Here is a 19,639-nt window from a genome sequence, read left to right on the forward strand (position 1 = left end):
AGGGGCCTCGCACAACAAGACTGCTAACTAACCCTTCCTCATTACTCAATACCCAGTCTAGAATGGCCTGTTCTCTCGTTGGTTCCTCGACATGTTGGTTTAGAAAACCATCTCGCAAACATTCCAAGAAATCCTCTTCCTCAGTACCCCTGCCGGTTTGGTTCACCCAATCTATATGTAGATTGAAGTCACCCATTATAACTGCTGCACCTTTAGTGCATGCATTTCTAATTTCCTGCTTGATGCCATCCCCAACCTCACTACTGCTGTTAGGTGGCCTGTACACAACTCCCACTAGCGTTTTCTGCCCCTTAGTGTTTCGTAGCTCTACCCATATCGATTCCACTTCCTCCAAGCTAATGTCCTTCCTTTCCACTGCTTTAATCTCCTCTCTAACCAGTAACGCTACCCCACCTCCTTTTCCTTTCTGTCTATCCCGCCTGAATATAGAATATCCCTGGATGTTGAGCTCCCAGCCTTGGTCACCCTGGAGCCATGTCTCCGTAATCCCAACTATATCATAATCATTAATAACTATCTCCACATTTAATTCATCCACCTTATTACGTATACTCCTTGCATTGAGACACAAAGCCTTCAGGCTTGTTTTTACAACTTTCTTACCCCTTATACAATTATGTTGAAAAGTGGCCCTTTTTTTGATTTTTGCTGCCTACCACTTTTACTTTTACTTTTCACCTTGCTACCTGTTGCTTCTACCCTCATTTTACACCCCTCTGTCTCTCTGCTCCTGCTCCCATCCCCCTGCCACATTAGTTTAAATCCTCCCCGACAGCACTAGCAAACACTCCCCCTAGGACATTGGTTCCATTCCACCTCAGGTGCAGACCGTCCTGTTTGTACTGGTTTTCACCTCAGTTTTCAATGGCCTCCCCTTTATTCTTAAGCTGTGGCCCCTGGTTCTGGACTCCCCCAACATTGGGAACATTTTTCCTGCATCTAGCTTGTCCAGTCCTTTCATAAATTTTATACGTCTCCATAAGATCCCCCTCATCCTTCTAAACTCCAGTGAACACAAGCCCGAATACAGACTGAAGTCTGAAGAAGGGTCTCGACCCGAAACGTCACCCATTCCTTCTCTCCCGAGATGCTGCCTGACCCGCTGAGTTACTCCAGAATTTTGTGTCCGCCTTCGATTTTAAACCAGCATCTGCAGGGTTTTTTTCCTTACACACTGATTCTGTGTTTTCCCACTTTCCCATCCACTCATTTTTGCTGATGAGAATGACAACCGAGATGCTGCCTGTCCCGCCCGTTGAGTTACTCCAGCATTTTGTGTCTACCTTCCATTTGAACCAGCATCTGCAGTTATTCTCCTACAGAATTACAACAGGATTCACTCTCTCAAGGAGACGAGGTCTATATTGGCATCTCAAGTTCTCGCCCTCTGTTCAGTGAACTAAGTAACGATGTGTACTCAGGAAGGAGAAGGGAGTGGGGGGGGGGGGGTGTTGGTTAAAAATGGGACATCCAAGATCTGCTAGACCTGACCTATCCCTTGCCAATAATCCCAAACACAGAGTATTCAAATTAAATCCAAACAAATACCTCAGCTGGAGATTAAAACCAATGATATATTTTTTTAGCTGCAGGGCGTGGTATTTGGAGCCTAAAACATTGACACAGGAGGATTGAACATGTGATTGTCCTAATTTCTTTCATTAAAATCTGAACTACGCGACAAGAATTGTACACAGAGGAGGTAAGAGGGGGGTGCTGCACCAATGCAGGAGAGGTTTGGGTCCAACGGGTCCATTTGGTCTAGTAGGACAATGAAACACTCTTGACTCAATCTTCAAGCATTCTCTGCATTTTTGCAGCAATAGACAATAGGTGCAGGAGGAGGCCATTCGGCCCTTCAGGCCAGCACCGCCATTCACCATGATCATGGCTGATCATTCACAATCAGTACCCCGTTCCTGCCTCTCCCCATACCCCCTGACTCCGCTATCCTTAAGAGCTCTATCTAGCTCTCTCTTGAAATCATCCAGAGAATTGGCCTCCACTGCCTTCTGAGGCAGAGAATTCCACAGATTCACAGCTCTCTGCGTGAAAACGTTTTTCCTCATCTCAGTTCTAAATGGCCTACCCCTTATTCTTAAACTGTGGCCCCTGGTTCTGGATTCTTAAACTGTGGCCCCTGGTTCTGGACCATGTAACATAACCATGTAGAACTGGAACACCAACCTCAACTAAGAACTGGACCCCTCGGTAGATGGACACAGAGTGCTGGAGTAACTCAGCGGGTCAGGCAGCGTCTCTGGAGAACATGGATAGGTGACGTTTCACAGAGTGCTGGAGTAACTCAGCGGGTCAGGCAGCGTCTCTGGAGAACCATGGATAGGTGACGTTTCACAGAGTGCTGGAGTAACTCAGCGGGTCAGGCAGCATCTCTGGGGAACATGGACAGGTGGCGTTTTGGGTCAGAACACTCTTTCAGTGGAAGATATAGATGGGGTTGGGGTGGAAAACCCTATTCATCGACTGTTCACATCCTTGTATCCCTCTCGTTAGCACATCTTTCCCAGCCAACAATGGGCCATGATGGACTCTACAGTTCCATCCCACATATAGAAAGGTAAAATGGTTAAACATCCACACCACAGAAAAACGTTTCCTTTTTGGAAGAAAAACCAAAAACCTCAGTTTTAAGCGTTCTTCTGCAGTGGTTAACGGTACTCCCCTGGTGTACACCTGCATCCCTGTATCATTACAAACCCATGACAAATCTGCACGGTGGCGCAGCGGTAGAGTTGCTGCCTTACAGCGAATGCAGCGCCGGAGACCCGGGTTCCATCCCGACTACGGGTGCTGCCTGTACGGAATTTGTACGTTCTCCCCGTGACCTGCGTGGGCTTTCTCCGAGATCTTCGGTTTCCTCCCACACCCCAAAGACGTACAGGTTTGTAGGTTAATTGGTTGGGTAAATGTAACAATCGACCCTAGCCGATATAGGATAGTGTTAGTGTGCGGGGATCGCTGGTCGACGCGGACCCGGTGGGCCGAAAGGGCCTGTTTCCGCGCTGTATCTCTAAACTAAACTAAACTCAAAAGTGTGGACTTAATACGTAGGAAGGAACTGCAGATGCTGGTTCACTCAAAAAACTGCATGAGCTCAGGTGATCAAATAATTGATTGATTAATTGAGAGTTGCAGCACAGAAACTTCAGCTGACCGATCCACAGACAGGCAGTATCTCTGGAAGGAAGGAATGGGTGGCGTTTCGGGTCGAGACCCTACTTCAGACTGAGGGTCAGGGGAGAGGGAGTCTAGAGATATGGAAGGGTAAGGTGTGAAAACGACAGATCAAAGCAGATGCTAATAAGGAAATGTAGAATGGTTCATTGTTAGCTGAGGGGAAGGTGACAACGAGGCATACAATCAGTAAAATGTATTCAGGAGGACAATAGAACTAGTCGTAGAACTAGGATGGGGAGGGACGGAGAGAGAGGAGAAGCAAGGGTTACTTGAAGTTGGAGAAGTCAATGTTCATACCGCTGGGGTGTGAGGTGCCCAAGCGAAATATGAGTTGAGTATAGGAGCAAAGAGGTCCTTCTGCAGTTGTACAGGGCCCTAGTGAGACCACACCTGGAGTACTGTGTGCAGTTTTGGTCTCCAAATTTGAGGAAGGATATTCTTGCTATTGAGGGCGTGCAGCGTAGGTTTACTAGGTTAATTCCCAGAATGGCGGGACTGTCATATGTTGAAAGACTGGAGCGGCTAGGCTTGTATACACTGGAATTTAGAAGGATGAGAGGAGATCTTATCGAAACGTATAAGATTATTAAGGGGTTGGACACGTTAGAGGCAGGAAACATGTTCCCAATGTTGGGGGAGTCCAGAACAAGGGGCCACAGTTTAAGAATAAGGGGTAGGCCATTTAGAACTGAGATGAGGAAAAACGTTTTCAGTCAGAGAGCTGTGAATCTGTGGAATTCTCTGCCTCAGAAGGCAGTGGAGGCCAATTCTCTGAATGCATTCAAGAGAGAGCTAGATAGAGCTCTTAAGGATAGCGGAGTCAGGGAGTATGGGGAGAGGGCAGGAACGGGGTACTGATTGAGAATGATCAGCCATGATCACATTGAATGGCGGTGCTGGCTCGATGGGCCGAATGGCCTACTCCTGCACCTATTGTCTATTGTCTATGAGGTGCTGTTCCTCCAATTTGCGCTGGGCCTCACTCTGACAGTGGAGGAGGCCCAGGCCAGAAAGGTCAGTGTGGGAATGGGAGGGGGAGTTGAAGTGTTGAGCAACCGGGAGATCACGCAGGTCTAGGCGGACTGAGCGGATATGTTCAGCGAAGCGATCGTCGAGCCTGCGCTTAGTCTCGCCGATGTATAGGAGACTGCTATGGAACCGTCTTTCAGTAAAGACGAATGAAGCAATGATGAAGCAATGATGAAGTGAACCATCGTTTGGGCAGCACAGTGGTGCAGCTGGTAGAGCTGCTGCCTCACAACGCCAGAGACCCAGCTTCCTTCCTGACCTCGAGTGCTGCTATGTGGAGTTTGCACCTTCTCCCCGTCACCGTGTGGGTTTTCCTCCAGTTGCTCGGTTTCCTCCGACACTCCAAAGACGTGCGGGTTTGTCCGTCAATCGCCCCCTCGTGTGTAGGGAGTGGATGAGAAAGTGGGATCACATAGAATTGGTGTGGTTGGGTGATCGATAGTTGCCGTGGGCCCAGTTTGCTGAAGGGCCTGTTTCCATCGAAGGCGGGCACAAAATGCTGGAGTAACTCAGCGGGTCAGGCAGCATCTCGGGAGAGAAGGAATGGGTGGCGTTTCGGGTCGAGACCCTACTTCAGGCTGATGTCAGAGGAGGGGGCAGGACAAAGATAGAATGTAGTCGGAGACAGGAAGACTGGTGGGAGAACTGGGAAGGGGGAGGGGATGGAGAGGGAAAGCAGGGACTACCTGAAGTTAGAGGAGTTCATGTTCATACCGCTGGGGTGTAAACTCCCCAAGCGAAATATGAGGTGCTGTTCCTCCAATTTGCGCTGGGCCTCACTGGGCCTGTCCATGCGGCATAGCTCAATTAATCAATCAATTATTTGACCACCCCTTGCCTGCACCCACACCATGACCTTCCATGCTTTGTCCTCTGTCTAACGTTTCTAGCTTTCTTTTCCCATTCGACAATCAGAAGAAGGGTCTCGGCCCGAAATGTCACCTAACCATGCTCTGCAGAGATTGCTGCCTGTCCCACTGAGTTACTCCAACACTTAAGAGCAGTAGAGTCATGCAGTGTGGAAACGGGCCCTTCGGCCCGACAGTGCTATTGAGGGCGTGCAGTGTAGGTTTACTAGGTTAATTCCCGGAATGGCGGAACTGTCATATGTTGAAAGACTGGAGCGGCTAGGCTTGTATACACTGGAATTTAGAAGGATGAGAGGAGATCTTATCGAAACGTATAAGATTATTAAGGGGTTGGACACGTTAGAGGCAGGAAACATGTTCCCAATGTTGGGAGAGTCCAGAACCAGGGGCCACAGTTTAAGAATAAGGGGTAGGCCATTTAGAACGGAGATGAGGAAAAACGTTTTCAGTCAGAGAGTTGTGAATCTGTGGAATTCTCTGCCTCAGAAGGCAGTGGAGGCCAATTCTCTGAATGCTTTCAAAAGAGAGCTAGATAGAGCTCTTAAGGATAGCGGAGTCAGGGGGTATGGGGAGAAGGCAGGAACGGGGTACTGATTGAGAATGATCAGCCATGATCACATTGAATGGCGGTGCTGGCTCGAAGGGCCGAATGGCCTACTCCTGCACCTATTGTCTATTGTGTCCCAGCTACACTAGTCCCACCTGCCTGCGGTTGGCCCATAACCTTCTAAACCTGCCCTGTCCATGTACCTTTCTAAATGTTTCTTAAACTTTGTGATAAGTTCCTTTCACAATGACCTCCTTTGGTAGCTCATAATAATAATATTCATTTATTGTCATTGCAACGAGTACAACGTTCCATGCACCCACCACCCTTTGCTGTTATCAGGCAACTGAACCATCCTACCACAACCAGAGAGCAGTCCTGAACTGCTATCTCGGACTATCCTTGATCGGACTTTGCTGGCTTTTCCTTGCACTAAACGTTGTTCCTTTCATATGTATCTATACACTGTAAATGGATCGATTGTAATCATGTATTGTCTTTCTGCTGACTAGATAACACATAACAAAAGCTTTTCACTCGGTACACGTGACAATAAACTGAACTGAAACTGAACGGGAAAAAAAGTTGCCCCTCAGGTTCCTATTAAATTTGCCCTCCCCCCCCCCACCTTAAAGAACATTTTATGTCCTTTTGAATATGACAAGAAACTTGGTGGGAGAGAGTGGCTGTTAGAGGAAGAAAACTGCAGACGCTGGTTCAAATCGAAGGTAGAAGCAAGATGCTGGAGTAACTCAGCGGGTCAGGCAGCATCTCAGGAGAGTGGCACAGTGGCGCAGCGGTAGAGTTGCTGCCTTACAGCGAATGCAGCGCCGGAGACTCAGGTTCGATCCCGACTACGGGCGCCGTCTGTACGGAGTTTGTACGTTCTCCCCGTGACCTGCGTGGGTTTTCTCCGGGATCTTCGGTTTCCTCCCACACTCCAAAGACGTGCGGGTATGTAGGTTAATTGGCTGGGCAAATGTAAAAATTGTCCCTAGTGGGTGTAGGATAGTGTTAATGTGCGGGGATCGCTGGGCGGCGCGGACCCAGTGGGCCGAAGGGCCTGTTTCTGCGCTGTATCTCTAAATCTAAATCTAAGAGGGAATGGGTGACGTTTCGGGTTGAAACGTCACCCATTCCCTCTCTCCCGAGATGCTGCCTGACCCGCTGAGTTACTCCAGTATGTTGTGTCTTCCAGTTCTGTAGGTTCCATGCTGAAAGACCAGCTGAGCTTTTGTGTAAATGAGGATTAATATTCTTCAGCACAGTCTGGTCTGTGCACCCATTGTTACAGGTGACTCATGTTTATCCTGCATGTTGTGTCAACAGCAATAGTGGAAGCCCTTGCAAGAACAGGATGCGTTTAAAAAAAATCTTTCTCCTGTGGTGCAAGGTCAGGTGACATCACCTGCAGGTAGCAACGTAGGGCTTGTGTGTTTGAGGAACAAAACATTTGGGCTATTGTGTTCAGTTTCCTTCTTCTCCCCGCTCCCGTCCGGCAGAAGGTACAGAAGCTTCAAAGCGCGCACCACCACACTCAGGAACAGCCCCTTCCCCTCTGCTCTCATGCTTCTGAAGGGCCCTTCCATAAGCTAGGGTACTGTCCCATCCACCTCTACCCCATTGCGGACATTGGACTTTGTCCCTGGAACTGATGCGTTACTAGGATTGCCAACTGTCCCGTATTAGCCGGGACATCCCGTATTTTGGGCTAAATTGGTTTGTCCCTTACGGGACTGCCCTTGTCCCAATGAACAATAGACAATAGACAATAGGTGCAGGAGGAGGCCATTCGGCCCTTCGAGCCAGCACCGCCATTCAATGTGATCATGGCTGATCATTCTCAATCAGTACCCCGTTCCTGCCTTCTCCCCATACCCCCTGACTCCGCTATCCTTAAGAGCTCTATCTAGCTCTCTCTTGAATGCATCCAGAGAATTGGCCTCCACTAATTGGCCGATACTAATCAAGAATCTATCTACAGGTACCTCTGCCAAAATATATCCATTGAATTGGCCTCCACTGCCTTCTGAGGCAGAGAATTCCACAGATTCACAACTCTCTGACTGAAAAAGTTTTTCCTCATCTCCGTATTAAGCCCGAGGGGCGCTGTGGGCCCAGACGCTGTAGGCCCGGGCACTGTAGGCCCAGACGCTGTAGGCCCAGACGCTGTAGGCCCGGACGCTGTAGGCCCGGACACTGTAGGCCCGGTGGCCTCTGTAGGCCCGGAGGCCCGGGCGTCGCCCAACAGAGGTTGCGTGGCAACCCGCCTCCCGGCCTGGGCGGCCGCCGTTGGTGGAGCGGTAGCACGTGGCCGCTGGCTAGGTGAAGTCACGTGGGGCGCGGGGCGGTGACGTCACCTTTTGTCCCTTATTTGGGAGTGAGAAAGTTGGCAACCCTAAGTGCTACTATGCTGAGAACTGTATTCTGTACTGTGTAGAAAGGAACCGCAGATAGACACAAAATGCTGGCATAACTCAGCAGGACAGGCAGCACCTCTGAAGAAAAAGGATCTGTGACGTTTCAGGTCAGGACAACGGCCTGAAGAAAGTATCTTGACCCAAAACGTCACGCATCCTTTTTCTCCAGAGTTAAGTTCATAAGGTCTCCCCATAACCCCTGAGCCGATACTAATCAAGAATCTATCTACAGGTACCTCTGCCAAAATATATCTATTGACTTGGCCTCTACAGCCTTCTGCGGCATTGAATTCCACAGATTCAACATCTTCTGACTAAAGAAATTCCTCCTCATCTCCTTCCTAAAAGAACGTCCTTTAATTCTGAGGCTGTGACCTCTGGTCCTAGACTCTCCCACTAGTGGAAACATCCTCTCCACATCCACTCTATCCAGGCCTGACCTCTTGAGTTATTCCAGCACTTTGGTCTATCTATGGTGCTTGAGTTTGAGCTGATTTTATCCATGTATGGTGTATCTAATCTGTCTGGATAGCATGCAACTCAAAATTGTCACGTGTACCGAGCGAGGTACAGTGAAAAATAATAAACCTAAACCTACTGCCATTCCAATTCCGATTTCTGGATCATGGTTGCATGTTATCAGAACACTAAGGGTAGATGTGCCTTCAGCTGCCAGGACCTATGCTACAGAATAGTTCATAAGTGATAGGAGCAGAATTAGGCCATTCGGCCCATCACGTCTACTCCGCCATTCAATCATGGCTGATCTATCTCTCCATCCTAACCCCATTCTCTTGCCTTCTCCCCATAACCCTTGACACCCGTACTAATCAAGAATCTATCTATCTCTGCCTTAAAAATATCCACTGACTTGGCCTCCACAGCCTTCTGTGGCAATGAATTCCACAGATTTTGTTTAGTTTATTGGCCCGTGTACCGAGGTACAGTGAAAAGCTTTTGTCGCGCGCTAACCAGTCAGCGGAAAGACAATACATGATTACAATCGAACCATTTACAGTGTACTGATACATGATAAGGGAATAACGTTTAGGGCAAGGTAAAGCCAGCAAAGTCCGATCAAGGATAGCCCGAGGGTCTCCAATGAGGATGGGATTCACGAGGATGTTGCCAGGACTTGAGGGTGTGAGCTATATGGAGAGGTTATGTAAGCTGGGACTCTATTCCTTGGAGTGCAGGAGGATGAGGGGAGATCTTATTGAGGTGTATAAAATCATGAGAGAAATAAATTGGGTAGATGCACAGAGTCTCTTGCCCAGAGTAGGGGAATCGAGGACCAGAGTACATTGGTTCAAGGTGAACGGGAAAAGATTTAATAGGAATCTGAGGGGTAATAGGAATCTGTTTTCACACAAAGGGTGGTGGGTGTATGGAACAAGCTGCCAGAGGAGGTAGTTGAGGCTGGGACTAACCCAACATTTAAGAAAAACAGTTCGACAGGTACATGGATAGGACAGGTTTAGAGGGATATGGGCCAAACGCGGGCAGGTGGGACGGGTGTAGCTGGGACATGTTGGCCGGTGTGGGCAAGTTGGGCCGAAGGGCCTGTTTCCACACTGTATCACTCTATGCCTCTAAAAGGAATAGATGACGTTTCGGGTCGAGATCCTTCTTCAGATATGTGCACAGATTAACTTACTTGGCGATATTGCATATTTCATAAGTTCTCGGAGCAGAATTAGACCATTCGGCCCATCAAGTCTACTCCGCCATTCAATCATGGCCACTTGCCCTATCGCTGTATGCCTCTAACGTGGTAGATAGTAGTTCAGGACTGCTCTCTGGTTGTGGTAGGATGCTTCAGTTGCCTGATAACAGCCGGGAAGAAACTGTATAAGAAAATAACTGCAGATGCTGGTACAAATCGAAGGTATTTATTCACAAAATGCTGGAGTAACTCAGCAGGTCAGGCAGCATCTCGGGAGAGAAGGAATGGGTGACGTTTCGGAACATGATGCTGGCTCGAAGGGCCGAATGGCCTCCTCCTGCACCTATTGTCTATTGTCTATCCATGTACCTGCTTAACTGTTTCTTAAATGTTGGGATAGTCCCAACCTCAACTACCTCCTCTGGCAGCTTGTTCCATACACCCACCACCCTTTGTGTGAACAAAATGCCCCTCAGATTCCTATTAAATCTCTTCCCCCTCACCTTAAACCTATGTCCTCCGGTTCTCGATTTCCCCTATTCTGGGCAAGAGACTCTGAGCATCTACCCGATCTATTCCTCTCATGATTTTATACCCTGATCACCTAAGGTGTGGTTTATTGTTAAAAGTCATATGTACTGTAGCTGGTTTGCTATGTAGTTTAACACGATCCTTTGACAAAGCAGAATTGCCAAGTTACATTAAACATGATGCATTTCCCAAAGACTTTATTCCTTGAAGATTAAGATGCTGTACAATCAGGCAGCAGTAGAATTGCCGCCTTGCAGCGCTAGAGACCCGAGTTCGATCCTGACCACGGGTGCTGTCTGTGTGGAGTTTGTACCTTCTCCCCGTGACCGCATCGGTTTCCTCCGGGTGCTCCGGTTTCCTCCCACACTTCCAAAGACGTGTATGATACATGACAAGGGAATAACGTTGAGTGCAAGGTAAAGTCCAATCAAGGATAGTCCGAGGGTCACCAATGAGGTAGATAGTAGTTCAGGACTGCTTTCTGGTTGTGGTAGGATGGTTCAGTTGCCTGATAACAGGTGGGACGAAACTGTCCCTGAATCTGGAGGTGTGCGTTTTCACACTTCTGTACCTGGTGGAGACGGGGCAAAGCCTGGCAAGTGATAGGTGGATACAGGTGAGGCTGATACAGGTTTTACAATTTGAAGATGCTATATAAATGCAAGTTGTTGCTGGTAGGGTCTTAGAAACATAGAAAATAGGTGCAGGAGGAGGCCATTCGGCCCTTCGAGCCAGCACCTCCATTCAATATGATCATGGCTGATCATCTAGAATCAGTACCCCGTTCCTGCTTTCTCCCCATCTCCCTTGATTCCGTTAGCCCTTAGAGCTAAATCTAGCTCTCTCTTGCAAACATCCGGTGAATTGGCCTCCACTGCCTTCTGTGGCAGAGAATTCCACAGATTCACAACCGTCTGGGTGATAAAGTTTTTCCTCATCTCAGTCCTAAATGGCCTACCCCTTATTCTTAAACTGTGACCCTCTGGTTCTGGACTCCCCCAACATTGGGAACATGTTTCCTGCATCTAGCCTGTCCCAACCCTTAAGAATTTTATAAACGTGGTTTATAGGATCATGTGCATTTATTAGTGTAGTACTCAGTCACTAAGTTCAGGATATTAAACCAGGAATGATCAGGTACCGAGAACATGGAACGTTACAGCACAGAAACAGGTCCTTCGGCCCACAATGTCCATGACAAACATGAGGCCAAGTTAAACTAATCTCTGCTGCCTGCGCATGATCCATATCTAGGGGTTCCCAACTATCTCACGCCCAAATACGGGACAAGGTGACGTCACCGCCCCGCGCCCCACGTGACCTCACCCAGCCAGCGGCCACATGCTCCCGCTCCACCAATGGCGGCCGCCCGGGCTGGGAGGCGGGTTGCTATGCAACCTCCGTTAGGCGGCGCCCGGGGCCTCCGGACCGACTCTGTCCAGACCCACACTGTCCGGGCCTACACTGTCCGGGCCTACACTGTCCGGGCCTACACTGTCCGGGCCTACACTGTCCGGGCTTACACTGTCCGGGCCTACACTGTCCGGGGCCTACACTGTCCGGGGCCTACACTGTCCGGGCCTACACTGTCCGGGCCTACACTGTCCGGGGCCTACACTGTCCGGGCCTACACTGTCCAGACCTACGTTATCCAGAAGGTAGACACAGATTTTAACTAGCATCTGCAGTTGGTTTCCTACAACACTGTCCGGGCCTACAGCGCCCCCCGGGCCTAATACGGGACAAGGGCTGTCCCATACGGGACAAATCAATTACGGGATATCCCGGCTAATACGGGACAGTTGGCGACCCTCTCTATATCCCTCCATTCACTGCATATCCATGAACCTCTCTAAAAGCCTCTTAAACACTACTGTCACATCTCTCTCCACTTGCGAGAATAGACACAAAATGCTGGAGTAACTCAGCGGTCCAGGCAGCGTCTCTGGAGAGATCGGACGGATGAAGTTTCGGGATCAGGACCCTTCTTCAGACTGGTGCTGCATTCACGAGGATGTTGCCAGGGTTAGAGTCTCTGAGAAGACCCCACGTAGGTTCATTCAACGCTGAGTCTGAGGAAGGGTCCCGACCGGAAGTGTCACCCATCCTTTTGTCTCCAGAGATGCTGCCTGGCCCGTTGAGTTACTCCAGCGTTTTGTGTCTATCTCCGCCGGTGTGAACCAGAATCTGCTGTTCCTTCCTGCCCAGCGTGGCTGACATCGTTTACTGAGGATGCCAAGAGGAAAAGCCTGCAAGGAGGTTTTGCAACGGCTGTGCCTGGTTTTGCAAACAGCAATGTTGCAACTCTGAGCTTGTGGTTTTGGTGCCGAGGAGGAGTGGCGCAGGAGGGCGGCACGGTGGCGCAGCGGTAGAGTTGCTGCCTCACAGCGCCAGAGACCCAGGTTCGATCCTGACCACGGGCGCGGTCCGTACAGAGTTTGCACATTCTCCCCGTGACCTGCGTGGGTTTTCTCCGGGTGCTCCGGTTTCGTCCCACACTCCAAAGAGTAATGTGCAACTTTGTAGGTTAGTTGGCTTTGGTAAATTGTAAATTGTCCCTAGTGCTGGATAGAGTTAGTGTTCGGGGATCACTGGTCAGTGCGGACTCGGTGGGCCGAATGGCCTGTTTCCACGCTGTGTCTATAAACTGAACTAAACTGAAAGCCCGATAGTGACCATGTGGGCTTTCTCCAGGTGCTCCGGTCTCCTCCCGAAATGGCGCGGGTTTGTAGGTAAATTGGCTTCTGTAAATCACCCTCTAATGTGTACGGAGTGGATGAGAAAGAGAGATAACGTAGAACTAGTGTGACTCAGTGGGTCAGGCAGTGTCTCTGAAGGTCTGAAGGCGTGTCTCGACCCGAAACGTCGCCCATTCCTTCTCTCCACAGATGCTGCCTGACCTGCTGAGTTACTCCAGCATTTTGGGTCTCTCTTCGGTCTAAACCAGCATCTGCTGTTCCTTCCCACACATAGAACTAGTGTGAATGGGTGATCGATGTGGGCGTTAACTTATTGGGACAAAGGGCCTGTTTCCATGCTGTATCTCCAAGATACTTGGTTTAGTTTTAGTTTCCCACCGGTAGAGGCCCACCGGGTCCGCGCCGACCAGCGATCCCCGCACATTAACACTATCCCACACCCACTGGGGACGATTTTTACATTTTACCAAGCCAATTAACCTACAAACCTGCACGTCTTTGGAGTGTGGGAGGAAACCGAAGATCTCGGAGAAAACCCACGCAGGTCACGGGGAGAACGTACAAAGTCCGTACAGACGGCGCCCGTAGTCGGGATGGGACCCGGGTCTCCGGCGCTGCATTTGATGTAAGGCAGCAACTCTACCGCTGCGCCACCGTGCCGCCCAAACTCTCTGGTCCCAAGCAATGTTTACAGTCTAGTTACTGGATAGATATTACACGAAGGAAAAATAATTAGTACAACGCTGTTCGTTTCTGATTCTGTTGTTTCTCTTGAACATTCACCAAACGCTGGCTCAAGTAGCAAAGGTGTTTCTAGAGTCTCGAGTAGACACAAGGAACTGCAGAAGCTGGAATCTTCAACAAAACACAAAGTGCTGGAGTAACTCAGCGGGTCAGGCAGCATCCCTGGAGAACATGGATAGGTGACGTTTCACAGAGTGCTGGAGTAACTCAGCGGGTCAGGCAGCATCTGTGCAGAACACGGATAGGTGACACGGAAAGGTCGGGACCCTTCTTCAGACTATCCATTTCACCTATCCATGTTCTCCAGAGATGCTGCCTGACTCGCTGAGTTACTCCAGCACTTTGTGTACAGAAGTACAGCACGGGATCAGGCCCTTCGGCCCACAATGTCTGTGCTGAACATGATGCTAAGATAAATCAATCTCATCCGTGCCACCGTGCCGCCCAGTGCGTGCACGGATGGCAGAGAGGGGGGTGGGGAGGTTGGCGGGCATCAGCTGACATCAGAGAATTCAACGTTCACACGGTCAGATTGCAATTCTGAATTCCATTTCAACTCGTGCGGCACGGTGGCGCAGCGGTAGAGTTGCTGCCTTACAGCGAATGCAGCGCCGGAGACCCGGGTTCGATCCCGACCACAGGCGCTGTTTGTACGGAGTTTGTACGTTCTCCCCGTGACCTGCGTGGGTTTTCTCCGAGATCTTCGGTTTCCTCCCACACTCCAAAGACGTGCAGGTTTGTAGATTGATCGGCTTGGTAAATGTAAAAATTGTCCCCAGTGTGTGTAGGATAGTGTTAGTGTGCGGGGATGGCTGGTCGGCGCGGACCCGGTGGGCCGAAGGGGCCTGTTTCCGCGCTGTGTCTCTAAACTAAACTCAGTTGCTATTTGCTGTTTACATTTTTATTTTGCCACTCTTTAGTGATTAGTGACGGGGCTGTTGAATACTGCTGCCTGTTGCAATCGGTCTTTCATCTCAATGCTGTCAGCCACATCCGGGTCGACAGAGAGAAAGGGGAATAACGCCACCATTTTCCCCTGCTAATGTTAGCATCAAACGCTGGTGCTTTCTCGCATTCGGCATCGAGCCGCTGCTGCGAGCACTTAACATTGTCCCCGACCATCAGGAAAAGCAATCAAAGTTACACACAAAAAGCTGGAGTAACCCAGAACCAGGGGCCGCAGTCTACGAATAAAGGGGAGGCCATTTAAAACTGAGGTGAGAAGAAACGTTTTCACCCAGAGAGTTGTGAATTTGTGGAATTCTCTGCCACAGAGGGCAGTGGAGGCCAAATCACTGGATGGATTTAAAAGAGAGTTAGATAGAGCTCTAGGGGCTAGCGGAATCAAGGGATATGGGGAGAAGGCAGGCACGGGTTACTGATTGTGGACGATCAGCCATGATCACAATGAATGGCGGTGCTGGCTCGAAGGGCCAAAAGGCCTCCTCCTGCACCTATTTTCTATGTTCAACTCCGCGGGACAGGCAGGGCAACTCTGGAGAGAAGGAATGGCTGTCGTTTCGGGTCGAGACTCTTCTTCTGAAAGGTCACCCATTCCTTCTCTCCAGAGATGCTGCCTGTCCCGCTGAGTTACTGCAGCTTTTTGTGTCTATCTTTGGTTTAAACCAGCATCTGCAGTTCCTTCCTAGGCCAAACATTCAGTGTTGGAGGAACTCTAAAGTCCAAACGCAGCAGGTTGGGCATTATCAGTGGAGGGATTGGACAGGCGATGTTTTGGTCAAGACTCTTCTTCAGACTCATGCCGTGACCACATTCTCACCCACACCATTGGAGACACATGGAGACACTTGGACTATCTTCAATCGGACTTTTCTTAAGGCAGAGATAGATAGGTTCTTGATTAGTATGGGTGTCAGAGGTTATAGGGAGAAGGCAGGAGAATGGGGTTAGGAGGGAGAGATAGATCAGCCATGATTGAATGGTAGAGTAGACACCATGGTCCGAATGGCTTAATTCTGCTCTTATGAACTTCTGAACCCGTGTTCACACACTGACCTCACCAGTCATTTTTGAGAGTGGAGAAATGTTTATAAATAATACCACAGAATGCTTACAACACGGAAATATCGTCACTTAGCTCATTGTATCCTCGCTGGCTGGATGCAAGAGCAACAAGGAAGTTCGCGCCTTTTAGCTCTGCATTTACTTTGGTTTTATAGAAACATAGAAACATAGAAAATAGCTGCAGGAGGAGGCCATTCGGCCCTTCGAGCCAGCACCGCCATTCATTGTGATCATGGCTGATCATCCACAATCAGTAATCCGTGCCTGCCTTCTCCCCATATCCCTTGATTCCGCTAGCCCCTAGAGCTCTATCTAACTCTCTTTTAAATCCATCCAGTCAATTGGTCTCCACTGCCCTCTGTGGCAGAGAATTCTACAAATTCACAACTCGTTATTCTTAGAATGTGGCCCCTGGTTCTGGACTCCCCCAACATTTTTCCTGCATCTAGCTTGTCCAGTCCCTTTTATAATTTTATGTGTTTCTATAAGATCCCCTCTCATCCTTCTAAACTCCAGTGAATACAAGCGCAGTCTTTCCAAGCTTTCCTCACGTGACAGTCCCGCCATCTCAGGGATTAATCCCATGAACCTCCGCTGCATTGCCACAACAGCAAGGACGTCCTTCCTCAAATTAGGAGACCAAAACTGCACACAGTACTCCAGATGTGGTCTCACCAGGGCCCTGTACAACTGCAGAAGGACCTCTTTGCTCCTGTACTCTATACTAATTTTGCTTGGGCAGCTTACACCCCAGCGGTATGAATATTGACTTCCCTAACTTCGTAACCCGTGCTTTCCCTCTCTCTCCATCCCTCTCCCATCCTAGATCTCCGACTAGTTTCACTGCCATCCTGATTAAAGGTTACTGATTGTGTTCCTCCGTGTCATCTTCCCCTCAATCAACAATGAACCATTCTACATTTCCTCGTGTGCAGGAAGGAACTGCAGATGCTGGTTTAAACCGAAGATAGACACAAAATGCTGGAGTAACTCAGATGGTCAGACAGCATCTCTGGAGAGAAGGAATTGGTGACGTTTTGGATCGAGACCCTTCTTCAGACATTTCCTTGCATTTCCTTACCATCGTCTGCTTTGATCTGTCGTATTCACACCTTACCCTTCCATGTCTTTATTCACGCTCTCCCCTGACTCTCAGTCTGAAGAAGGGTCTCGACCCAAAACGTCACCCATCCCTTCTCTCCAGAGATGCTGCCTGTTTGGGTGTCTGCCCCTGACTATCTTCGGTGTAAGCCAGCATCTGCAGTTCCTCCCTAATCACAAAGACTCGAAGCCATAGATTTAAGGTGAGGGGGACAAATCTTTAAGGAGATGTTTCGGGTCATAGAAACATAGAAACATAGAAAATAGGTGCAGGAGGAGGCCATTCGGCCCTTCGAGCATGCACCGCCATTCAATATGATCATGGCTGATCATTCTCAATCAGTACCCCGTTCCTGCCTTCTCCCCATACCCCCTGACTCCGCTATCCTTAAGAGCTCTATCTAGCTCTCTCTTGAATGCATTCAGAGAATTGGCCTCCACTGCCTTCTGAGGCAGAGAATTCCACAGATTCACAACTCTCTGACTGAAAAAGTTTTTCCTCATCTCAGTTCTAAATGGCCTACCCCTTATTCTTAAACTGTGGCCCCTTGGTTCTGGACTCCCCCAACATTGGGAACATGTTTCCTGCCTCTAACGTGTCCAACCCCTTAATAATCTTATACGTTTCGATACGTTTCGGATACTGATTGAGAATGATCAGCCATGATCACATTGAATGGCGGTGTTGGCTCGAAGGGCCGATTGGCCTCCTCCTGCACCTATTGTCTATTGTCTAAAGGTAGTAAAGGGCACTGTTGTAGATTTTTAAAAAAAACTGGTTTCATTGCAGGAAGCAGAATGTTTTTGTAGTAAGTGAAACTTCCTCACAGAGTGTGCAAGTGTTGAAACAACCGCTGCACTTGCCAGAGTGTGTCGATGACCTTGACTTTGGGAAACAGAGCGTTACACAGTTTGTACATGACACTTCACTCAGTGCTGTTGTAAACAGTGAGGAAGATCGCCACTGCCGTCAGGAGGGCACAGTGCTGATTAATGATATGCTCAGAGGGCGCGGGGAATCGAAAGCAGAAAGATTATTTGGAAAGAAGAATTAGCAGAGGGCATTTAAGCTAAATGGTGCAATTCTACACAGGACCCAGGAATTGAGATGGGCCAAGCCTCCGATATCTCCCGACCATGTCTAGTTCTCACCGTCTCCATCACAGGAGACGGATTAGTGACCGACATCTACTACAGACCTACTGACTCCCATAGCTATCTAGACCACACTTCTTCCCACCCTGTTTCCTGTAAAGACTCTATCCCCTACTTCCAATTCCTCCGTCTACGCGGCATCTGCGCCCGGGATGAACTGTTTCACACCAGGGCATCGGAGATGTCCTCATTCTTTAGGAAACGGGGGTTCCCCTCTTCCATTATAGATGAGGCTCTCACTAGGGTCTCTTCTACATCCCGCAGCTCCGCTCTTGCTCCCCCTCCCCCCACTCGCAACAAGGACAGAATCCCCCTCGTTCTCACCTTCCACCCCACCAGCCAGCGGATCCAACAAATCATCCACCAACATTTCCGTCACCTCCAACGGGACCCCACCACTGGCCACATCTTCACATCCCCTCCTCTCTCTGCGTTCCGCAGAGACCGTTCCCTCCGTAACTCCCTGGTCCACTCGTCCCTTCCTACCCAAACCACCCCATCTCCGGGCACTTTCCCCTGCAACCGCACGAGATGCGACACCTGTCCCTTTACCTCCCCCCTCAACTCCATCCAAGGACCCAAACAGTCTTTCCAGGTGAGGCAGAGGTTCACCTGCACCTCCTCCAACCTCATCTATTGTACCCGCTGTTCCAGATGTCAACTTCTCTACATCGGCAAGACTAAGCGCAGGCTCGGCGATCGTTTCGCTGTACACCTCCGCTCAGTCCGTCTCAACCAACCTGATGTCCCGGTGGCTCAGCACTTCAACTCCCCCTCCCATTCCCAGTCTGACCTTTCTGTCCTGGGCCTCCTCCATTGTCAGAGTGAGGCCCAGTGCAAATTGGAGGAACAGCACCTCATATTTCGCTTGGGCAGCTTACACCCCAGCGGTGTGAACATTGACTTCTCTAACTTCAGATAGTCCCTGCTTTCCCCTCTCTGTCCCCTCTCCCTTCCCAGTTCTCCCACTAGTCTTCCTGTCTCTGACAACATTCCATCTCTGTCCCGCCCCCTCCCCTGACATCAGTCTGAAGAAGGGTCTCGACCCGAAACGTCACCCATTCCTTCCCTCCTGAGATGTTGCCTGACCCACTGAGTTACTCCAGCATTTTGGGTCATATACAGTAGCATCTCTGGAGAAAAGGAATAGGTGGCATTTCAGGTCGAGTCTCAGTCTGAAGAAGGGTCTCGACCTGAAACCTGAGGTAATCCTTAAGGCTGACTTGGTTGAGGATACGAAATCTAAGGTGCTGGCCGTTGGAATGCTGAATATTGTGCCTGTTCTATGTAAACTAGTTTAGTTTAGTTTAGTTTAGAGATTTAGCCCGGAAACAGGCCCTTCGGCCCACCGGGTCCGCGCCGCCCAGCGATCCCCGCACACTAACACTATCCTACACCCACTAGGGACATTTTTTACATTTATACCAAGCCAATTAACCTACATACCTGCACGTCTTTGGAGTGTGGGAGGAAACCAAAGATCTCGGAGAAAACCCACGCAGGTCACGGGGAGAACGTACAAACTCCGTACAGACAGCACCCGTAGTCGGGATGGAACCCGGGTCTCCGGCGCTGCATTCGCTGTGAGGCAGCAACTCTACCGCTGCGCCACCGTTGTGATCATGTCTGATTAT

General features: G+C 49.5%; 1 protein-coding gene across 2 annotated transcripts in view; it reads right to left on the minus strand.

Annotated features, from left to right (window-relative positions):
* Positions 1-4,015: 4,015 nt before the first annotated feature.
* Positions 4,016-19,639, minus strand: part of LOC144593236 (D-serine dehydratase) — a 555,040-nt gene continuing 539,416 nt past the window's right edge. For both annotated transcript variants that reach the window (XR_013547224.1, XR_013547225.1), the window contains one exon: positions 4,016-4,137. The gene's annotated coding sequence lies outside the window, so the exon portion shown is untranslated. The remainder of the gene's footprint in view (positions 4,138-19,639) is intronic.

The sequence above is a fragment of the Rhinoraja longicauda genome, chromosome 4 (genome assembly GCF_053455715.1).
Source record: "Rhinoraja longicauda isolate Sanriku21f chromosome 4, sRhiLon1.1, whole genome shotgun sequence".
NCBI classification, from domain to species: Eukaryota; Metazoa; Chordata; class Chondrichthyes; order Rajiformes; family Arhynchobatidae; genus Rhinoraja; species Rhinoraja longicauda.